The sequence below is a fragment of the Aegilops tauschii genome, chromosome 3 (assembly GCF_002575655.3).
Source record: "Aegilops tauschii subsp. strangulata cultivar AL8/78 chromosome 3, Aet v6.0, whole genome shotgun sequence".
In the NCBI taxonomy this organism is placed as follows: domain Eukaryota; kingdom Viridiplantae; phylum Streptophyta; class Magnoliopsida; order Poales; family Poaceae; genus Aegilops; species Aegilops tauschii.
This window is the reverse complement of record NC_053037.3, coordinates 282,087,120-282,097,409: the sequence shown is the minus strand read 5'-3', so window position 1 is coordinate 282,097,409 and position 10,290 is coordinate 282,087,120. Positions and strand designations below refer to the sequence as shown.

The window sequence follows — 10,290 nt, the reverse complement described above, 5'->3', positions numbered from 1 at the left end:
AGAGGCCAAAGAGCCCAATAAAAATGAGAGGCCAAAGAGCAAAAAAGAAAAAAATGAGAGAAAAAAAGAGAAGGGACAATGTTACTATCCTTTTCCACACTTGTGCTTCAAAAATAGCACCATGTTCTTCATGATAGAGAGACTCCTAGTTTATCACTTCCATATACTAGTGGGAATTTTTCATTATAGAACTTGGCTTGTATATTCCAATGATGGGCTTCCTCTAATTTCGCAAGTTGGATGCGCACCCACTTAGTTTTATTTTGAGCTTTCATACACTTATAGCTCTAGTGCATCTGCTGCCTGGCAATCCCTACTCACTTGCATCGATATTAATTGATGGACATCTCCATAGCCCATTAATTTGCCTAGTTGATGTGAGACTTTCTTCTTTTTCGTCTTCTCCTCACAACCTCTACCACCTTCTATTCCACCTATAGTGCTATATACATGGCTCATGCTCATGTATTGCGTGCAGGTTGAAAAAGCTTGAGAAAATTAGAAGTGTGAAATGATTGCTTGGATTGTCATCGGGGTTGTGCATGATAAATACTTTGTGTGATGAAGATAGAGCATGACAAGATTATATGATTTTGTAGGGAGAACTTTCTTTAGACATGATATTTTGAGAAGACATGATTGCTTTATTAGTATGCTTGAAGTATTATTGTTTTATGTCAATATTAACTTTTGTTTTGAATCTTATGGATCTGAACATTCATGCCTCAATAAGAAAAATTACATTGATAAATATGTTAGGTAGCATTCCACATCAAAAATTCCGTTTTTATCATTTACCTACCCGAGGACGAGCAGGAATTAAGCTTGGGGATGCTTGATACGTCTCCAACGTATCTATAATTTTTTATTGTTCCATGCTATTATATTACCTATTTTGGATATTTTGTATGCATTAATATGCTATTTTATATCATTTTTGGGACTAACCTATTAACCTAGTGTGCAGTGCCAGCTGTTGTTTTTTTCCTTGTTTTTGTCTTTTATAGAAAATCAATACCAAACGGAACGAAACTTTTTGACGATTTTTATTGGACAACAAGACACCTAGGAAGCTGCGGAGGAGGCCAGAAGACCCACGAGGAGGCCACAAGCCCTAGGGGCGCGCCCCAGGGGCGCCCTCCTCGGCTTATGGGCCCCTCGCATATCTCCTAACCCTAACTCCAACTCTATAAATACCCAAATATTCCCCTTACGCCAGAGGCACACCGAAAATACTTTCCCACCGCTGCAAGCTTCTGTTCTTGTGATGCCCCCGATTTGATTGTACACTAATCATGCACGCAAATGTGTACGACCAAGATCAGGGACTCACGGGAAGATATACACAACTCTAGACACAAATTAAAATCATACAAGCTTTATATTACAAGCCAGGGGCCTCGAGGGCTCGAGTACATAAGCTCAATACAAACGAGTCAGCGGAAGCAACAATATCTGAGTACAGACATAAGTTAAACACTAGCACAAACTGGGATACAGATCGAAGACGCGTAGGCCTCCTGCCTGGGATCCTTCTAACTACTCCTGGTCGTCGGCGCCCTGCACGTAGTAGTAGGCACCCTCGGTGCAGTAGGAGTCGTCGTCGATGATGGCGTCTGGCTCCAACATCTGGTTGCGACATTCGAGAAGAATGGAAACGGGGAAAAGAGGGAGCAAAGCAACCGTGAGTACTCAGCCAAAATACTCGCAAGCAAGGATCTACACTACATATGCATTGGTATCTGTATAAAGGGGTCATATCTGTGGACTGAACTGCAGAATGCCAGAATAAGAGGGGGTAGCTAGCCTATCGAAGACTACGCTTCTGGCAGCCTCCATCTTGAAGCATGTAGAAGAGAGTAGCAAGTGCAGCAACAAGGAACACCGCATAGCATAATCCTACTGGCCAATCCTCCCCTCGTCTCCCTGTGGGAAAGTGATCACCGGGTTGTATCTGGAACTTGTAAGAGGTGTGTTTTATTAAGTATCTCGTTCTAGTTGTCATAAGGTCAGAATAGAACTCCGGGTCATCCTTTTACCGAGGGATATGACTATTCGAATAGATAAACTTCCCTGCAGGGGTGCACCACATTACCCAACACGCTCGATCCCTTTGGCCGGACACACTTTCCTAGGTCATGCCCGCCCTCGGAAGATCAAAACATCGCAGCCCTACCTAGGCACAACAGAGAGGTCAGCACGCTGGTCTAATCCTATGTGCGCAGGTGTCTGGGCCCATCGCCCATTGCACACCTGCAAAATGTGTACGCGGCCGGTAAGCAGACCTAGCCTCCCTAATACAAGAGCAGCCGTTCCAGTCCAATCTGGCGCGCGCTGCTCAGTCACTGACGTCAAGAAGCCTTTGGCTGATACCACGACGTCGAGTGCCCATAATTGTTCCCGCGTAGTTGGTTAGTGCGTACAGGTCAGTGGCCAGACTCAGATCAAATATCCAGATTTCGTTAAGCGTGTTATTTTGAAGTAATCACGGACGCTGTCCAGGGACTAGGCCCACCTGTCTCCTAGGTGGTCGCAACCTGCCCTGTCGCTCCGGCACAAAGTAACAATCAGGGGGATGCCGAGAACCCAGGCCCACCACTACCTGGGTGGAACCACCTGCCCCTTCAGCCCCATCTCCGAATCATCAACATAAGTATGTAAGAGTATAGTAGATACCCGTGATCACCTCCCGAGTGATCCCGACCCAGTAATATAGCATGGCAGACAGACAAGAGTGTAGGGCCACTGATGTAATACTAGCAACCTATTCTAAGCAATAGGATAGCAGGTAAAGATATCAACAATAGTAACAAGGACAGGCTATTCAACAGAATAGGTTCATCCGAAAGCAGTAACAACTACAGTACTCTAATGCAAGCAGTAGAGGAAAAGATTAGGCAATATCGGGATGAACAAGGGGGGCTTGCCTGGAAGCTCAGTTGTGAAGGAAGGGTCGTCGTCGACGTAGTCGTAATCAGTGGCATCAGCACCGGTCTCGGGGTCTACCGGAGAAGAAGAAGGGGGAAGAAATAGTATATACGAAACAAACATAGCATCACAAAATATAGCAGGGCAATACGCGGTGCCAGGGGTGATCTAACACAGGGATAGGTGATACCGGCGAAGGGAGAAAACATCCGGGAAAGTATTCCCGACGTTTGACGTTTTCGGGCAGATGAAACAAAGGTGGATTGTTGCATGTTCGCTATGATAGGGATGTGTTGCGGACGAACGGACTGCCTATTCGGATTCGTCTCGTCCTTCTTAGCAAATTTCATGCATAAAGTATTTTCATCCGAGCTACGATTATTTTTCTATTAATTTTCAAAGTTTTAATTATTTTCTGAATTTATTTATATTTCAAATTAAACAGTAAAATAATTTTGTCTCCTAGTGCTATTCTAGCCATAGTGTATGACAATGGGGCCAGGGGGTTGTGTTGACCCGGTCAAAGGTTGACTAGCCAACATATGAACAGTATAGGGGGCCACATGTCATTGACATAGACAATTATTTTAATTTTTTTTTTCTAAACCAATAGTGGGTCCACATGTCAGGAACTATTGGACAAATTAGCTAGTACTACTACTAATTAAACTAACTAAAAGGCTGGCCACGGTGTGGCATAGCCGGCCACACACGGCTGTGGCGCCCACACATTGCGCACTCACGCACACACTCGTCATGGCCATGGTCAGCCGTACGAGCAGAACAACTACATCTAGCAAGCATCAGCGAACTTCAGCAGTAGTGGCTAGGAGCATTAGCAGCGTAGCACATCAGCAGCAGCAGTAGCCAACGCAGCAAGAAGAGCAGCAGCAGCAAACTGCAGCGACAGGAGTGGTGCTAGTAGCCAGCAGGAGCGGCAGCAGGTAAGAGGAGCAGAAGCAAGCAGCCGCAGGGAGAAGCGGCAGCGGCAAGAGCAGCCGTAGGCACCGCAGGAGAGGGCGGCGGTGACAGCGGCAGGACGAGCAGCGTCAGCCAGCGGTGACGCGAGGCTAGGTGAACGGGGCGGCCAGAGCAGCAGCAGGACGCGGCGGCCGTCGGAGCCGTCCGGCGGGCGCGGCCGTACGCGCGAGCGGCGCGGGCGTGGCCGGCGCGGGTGCGCGGCAGTGAGGCCAGGGCACGGCGCGTGCGCGAGCAGGCAGCGCAGGGACGTGGCCAGGGGCGCTCGGTGAGGGAGCCGAGCTCCCGTCCATGGCGGCCGATGCATAGGGCGACACGGCGATGCTACGACGGTGGACCCGATGAGAAAAATGAGGGGCGGGAAGGAACGAGGAGCTCACAGGGACCATGTAGAGGTGCACAGTGGGCTCGGGGAGGGCTCAACGGTGGCGGGTTCCGGCGAGGGTGACGGCGATGCAGAGGAGGAAAACGGCTCGATCCCGACGCAGTAGCGATCCCCTGTACAAGATTCTCTTTGGAGTCAATGTAGATGTAGCAGACGCGGCTCCTGGACATCACACCGAGGCACGAGGATCTCACTTGACACGGTAACGACAAGGCGGCGACGACGGCAGCGGCGAGCGCGTGTGTTGCCGACGAGAGCAACGACGTGGAAAGGGGAAAAGGGATTAGGGTTTGCCAGGGGGGTCCTATTATCCACGCGGGGAGGCGGCGGATGCACGACGTGTGGAGGATCCGCGGCATGTACGAGCGAACGGCGGCCACCGAGCCTTCTGTGAACAGAAGATTGAAGATGGTTGTGGAGTGGGCTGGGCCTGTTTTAGTTAGGTGGGCCAAACGGCCCGGTAGGCTAGGTCCTCCGTTTTCTTTTCTTTTTTATTGTTTTGTTTTGTTTTATTTTTTACTTTTTCTTTTCTGTTTTCTTTTATTTATTCAATAGTTTATAGTTTTACAAATGTAAAACCCATACCTAAAATAGAGTTAGAATTCCAACTACTTTCACAAAAAGTTTTACCCCTGATCAAAATAGTTTAGCATTTTATAATATTCAAAAGGCATTTATTTAATAGTTTTACCTACTTTTTTTAATCACTTAAGTGCAGCTAAACCTTTTATAAAAATGTGGTTTCTCCATCATAATTACCTATGCATTATTTGGCACAACCCGTACATTTTAGTTTTTATATTTGAAATTTTTATCGTTTGGCTTTATTTTAAATTGGAATTTGAATCGGTTTGAACTAACGCGAGATTAACACCAGTAACCGAGGTGACATGGCATCATTAACGTGAGATTACTGTAGCCTAATTATTCGGGCGTCACAATTCTCCTCTACTATAAGAAATCTCGTCCCGAGATTTAAGAGGTGGAGTAAGGGGGAAAGTTCTGGTTACGAAATTCTATCGAGTCTTCTCGGTCTTGGTTGCTCTTCTCGAAGAGGTCGATCCATTAGGTTGACGTTTTCATTTTACTGCTTCGGGTCATCATGATGAAGTCGGCATCCTTTCTTCGGGAACTCCATCGTACTTACGAATAGGAAAGGGGCAGCTCGACAACCATAAAAGGCTATAAGGGGTAATCAGCGGGGGCTATCCCATGAATGATCACATGAGTATCTCTCGGGTTGGTCAATTGAAACACATCGAGAGCCAAGCAAGAAGGTACAGTAAAAAGTTTCAAGCGGTTAGACAATCGTTGGATGTCTGAAACGGGGCATGAAAGGGGTTCAGAGCAGCGGCAATAGGTATTGTGTCTGATACCAGAATAGATCATCTCTACAAAGGTAGCTCATGAATTACATACGAAGCCACACGTGAGGAATAACTATGGAAACAGGGGTGCATAGGAGAGTCAGGTTTCGATCCTGTGGAACTGTGGGTTATGGGCCCACCATGTGGTTTAAAAGTAGGAAGGGTGGTGAAGTCTTACACAATCATGTAAGCAAGGTATGTCAGATGATAGCCTGTCAGTTATGTCGGCAACAACATCGGTACCATGGGCGACGGACGAAGAGAACCATTTTCCCGCTCGTTGAACGTGGCGAACCAATAGGCAAAGTTCTCGTCCATCGGTGGTTATCGGAACGTCACCAACAATAGTAATAGGGTCTTATTGACAGAGTGGTACAACAAGGTGCTTAACTAAGTAGGGAACTATCACTGCTCAGTCAAGTCAGATTACAAGAAAGGTTAAAAAACAATGGAAAGGAAAATACGATTATCGGATTAAAGAGAACAATGGAAAGGAAAATGTGTTTAAACACATATTTCAGGGGTATATCCTTCCCAAGGACAAGCAGGGCATGATAACCATGACATGATAGAAAGTAGAAAACCATTTAGGTAAAGACGGGGAGAAATTTCATGACATTACCCATACAACGGTGTTTTGGATAATTGATAAAGAGAATTTAGCATTGTGCTTCAAATGTTCCTATTGATGATCGGAGTAGTACAAACATGCTTCGAGATAGCATTGACATGGTCATCGGGTAAAGATCAGGCTATGGATACACAAAGGGTCCTTCAGGAACAACTTATAGAATAAGTCTTACAATTTCCACATGGAAGAAAGGCTAGCCTTGCCAAAAAAGGAAGCTATATCAATAGATCCTCCGGCCAGGTGTGCAAGGCATGACATCACCTTACCGGGTCATATAAAGACCAATATTATAACTCTTTGAAATATGTTTCAACCATCATATCTGACCGAGATTCAGTTCCGATTGGTGTCAGGATACCTCAGACTCAGTATGCCTGAGAAGAAAAGGTGCAACACAAATTGACGAGATGATATTGTAAGATTCTCGGGAAAGGAACTATGGAGGCGAGTTCTGAAACAAGAGTTCATCATTAAGTCAAGGAGAGGATGAGGAGGTGGCTGAGGGACTCAGCAAAAATTCATCGAGATTTCCAAGAAGATGGATTTCCACAATTATATATATGAACAAGAAGATAACATTTGTCAGATCAAATGATATAATGAGGTATGCTCGAGGAAAACATACACAATTAAACATTGGTTGAAAGGTGCACCCGAAATATGGGCTCGTGTAGCATGATCAATGTTAGAATGGTGATTTGATAACCAATACAAAAAGTATGAAACTATCATTCACTAACTTACAAGCAATAGGGTTGCTAGAAGTTATGAATTTTACACATCACGGTCCATTTGTCGGTATTCCGGTGAGAAAAACATGGGGACCAAAAAATGAATGTAGATGCTGAGAAGTATTACTATATCAAGAATTTTCAAGAGGTTGTGAAAATCCCATGACATTCTTGACATAACTGATGGTAATACTCCAAGGTAGAACATAGCATAAGGTGGATGGTAAGGAATTCAATGTACAACACAAAACAAGAACAAGTTCTGTGTCAGAGGGGGTGCAAGAACGTTGTCGATGTTAACACAAGCCATCGAGGGGGCAAGGATGGTATTTCTCATCATGAATTCAATTGATCTATTGAAAGGAGTCAAAATATTGATTATGATGATCACGGCAAATTTTGTCGAGAGGCTTCACGAAGAAGCAATCGAACATCCATGACATCAAGCAAAAGCAATGGTGAAGCGAAGGGTTATTGGAACCATGGATACGACACAAACTCGAAATCAAGCTTGTTGTTCGACGTGAAACGATAAGACAAGGAAGATCGATGTAAGCTTAGCTCTTCATCGAAAGCTGTGCCCCGGGAATAAGGACCAGGTAGCACAGTTAAGCTTTAACATGACGATGATGATGTAGCCAATGAGCTGGGAATGACATCAGCGAGTACAACTTGCAAGTAATAAAGATTACCAAGAGTAGTTGAACCGTAGAGCGGATTCGATTTATTTATGGGTGTCCCCGAGCGACTACCACTCAGAACCTGGGGAAAATTGGAATTGTCGAAACTAATAGTTGATGAAGAACTCATAAGCAGTTATGTAGTTCAGTGTTATTCTCGAGATAACAGAGGTAAAACTCGAAGGTAGTACAGAATAAAGGTTGGACAGGTGTATTGATCTACAGAAGACAAGTACTTTTACTTGTCTGAGAAATGGGATCAAAGAAGAACAATATGGCCAGAACCACGATTTCAAAAAGACCAAATTCTAGATATAAGATGAACTTATACCAAGTGGATAATTAATGTTAAAGGAATCTGCCATGATAAGATCTACATCGTGTCCATGGGCATGAACACAAAGTTCAGGGTCGACTCCCACTTCTCCAATGCATGACCATTCATTCACTGCTCTTATTAACAATGAGTTGAGTGTGAAAACCTACCTGGCGAATTACCAGAGGAGTAAGACTTGTGAAAACTTTTCGGGCTCACATAGATTAAGGAAGGCATAGGTTCAACCCATCGGGGTATCTTAGAAACATATACCACAAGCTTCAAGAGTAAGTATCACCAACTCGAAAGCAGAGCATGGTTGGCCAAATCAAAGAATAGGATTTACCAATGTCATTATGTATCATGGAAAAATACTTCCAAAGTGATTGAATATGAAGGATGCTGTCGGATAAAATACAATAAAGGATCTGGTGGTCCTCAAGGGATCTGATGTGAGCATCAGTACTCAACCAGAGGAAGAAAGAATGCTAGGAGATTAGATTATAGAAACAACTGACTAATTCAAAGATCAAATGCAAAATAATTATGATTTCCAATTCAAGGGATCAGAACAAACGCTCTAATCAAGGATGGATAAGTTGAGTAGGCTTAGGGGTACAATCGATGGCAATTTGATTGGTCGAGATCCAGCTCATGTTTAAAATGACATCTGGGCTGAAAGGATGAATTCTAGGATCTGATTAAGGATTGTGAACATTCGCAACATATTGAATCAAGGGACCCAAGATGATAAAGGCAAAGGACGTCAATGAATATTGCTAGGCATTTGGAATTAACCATAATGCAGGCAGACAAGAATTTCAAGAGCCATAGGCTGCAGAGGATTCTCAAAAGATCAGATAGTATTTCGAAGAATTTTGTGAAGCACCTGAACAACTGGGGATTGATGGATCCCCGGTAAGTGCGAGGAATTGTTTGTGTGGGTATTAATGTGGAAAAGAGCTGCAAAGCAGTAGGCACAAAGGATTCTCAAAATCGGAGAAATTTTCTGGGTATCAAGTAATAACAAGGGCAACTGGGAACGAAGGTATGAACGACAAGCATAAGTGGTTAGCCATAAGTACTTATCGGTGGTCGGGAATAGAAAAAGCGATGGCACATAGTATTGAGGGAACATCGAGAGTAACTTTGGAATCTTCTAGTGCACAAAGTAATCATCTAGAGTGAGGGGCTCTCCGGGAGGAAGTAGTTACGAGAACCTAGAGCCAGAGTTAGTAAAATCATTTAACCCGAATAGAAGAGAGATCAGAGTCCCAGAGTATAGGTCGAGGAATAAAAGATTCTAATACCACCCAATGGGGACGTGGGCCCGTAAGCCGCAGAGCCATGTTAGTAAAAACTTTTTCAATGACTAGACTCAACTTCGGCCAAGGAGTTTGGAAGGGGTATTCCTACAGGCAGTCGGCTTTGATACCAACTTGTGACGCCCCTGATTTGATCGTACACTAATCATGCACGCAAATGTGTACGACCAAGATCAGGGACTCACGGGAAGATACCACAACACAACTCTAGACACAAATTAAAATCATACAAGCTTTATATTACAAGCCAGGGGCCTCGAGGGCTCGAATGCATAAGCTCGATACAAACGAGTTAGCGGAAGCAACAATATCTCAGTACAGACATAAGTTAAACAAGGTGCCATAAGATGGCTAGCACAAACTGGGATACAGATCGAAGATGCTTAGGCCTCCTACCTAGGATCCTCCTAACTACTCCTCGTCGTCGGCGGCCTACACGTAGTAGTACACACCCTCGGTGCAGTAGGAGTCGTCGTCGATGATGGCGTCTGGCTCCAACATCTGGTTGCGACATCCAAGAAGAATGGAAAGGAGGAAAAGAGGGAGCAAAGCAACCGTGAGTACTCATCCAAAGTACTCGCAAGCAAGGATCTACACTACATATGCATTGGGATCTGTATAAAGGGGTAATATCTGTGGAGTGAACTGCAGAATGCCAGAATAAGAGGGGGGGATAGCTAGCCTATCGAAGGCTACGCTTCTGGCAGACTCCATCTTAAAGCATGTAGAAGAGAGTATCAAGTGCAGCAACAAGGAACACCGCATAGCATAATCCTACCCAGCGATCCTCCCCTCGTCACCCTTTGGGAAAGTGATCACCGGGTTATATCTAGAACTTATAAGAGGTGTGTTTTATTAAGTATCTGGTTCTAGTTGTCATCAGGTCAGAATACAACTCCGGGTCGTCCTTTTACCGAGGGACACGACTATTCGAATAGATAAACTTCCC

General features: G+C 44.6%; 1 long non-coding RNA gene across 1 annotated transcript; it reads right to left on the bottom strand.

The window, feature by feature from the left end:
* Positions 1 to 1,188: 1,188 nt before the first annotated feature.
* Positions 1,189 to 6,391, bottom strand: LOC141042378 (uncharacterized). Its single transcript, XR_012204902.1, has 2 exons — positions 4,287 to 6,391; positions 1,189 to 1,629 (listed from the first exon to the last, which is right to left on the bottom strand). It is a non-coding gene; the product is annotated as an uncharacterized lncRNA (long non-coding RNA).
* Between the last annotated feature and the right edge of the window lie 3,899 nt (positions 6,392 to 10,290).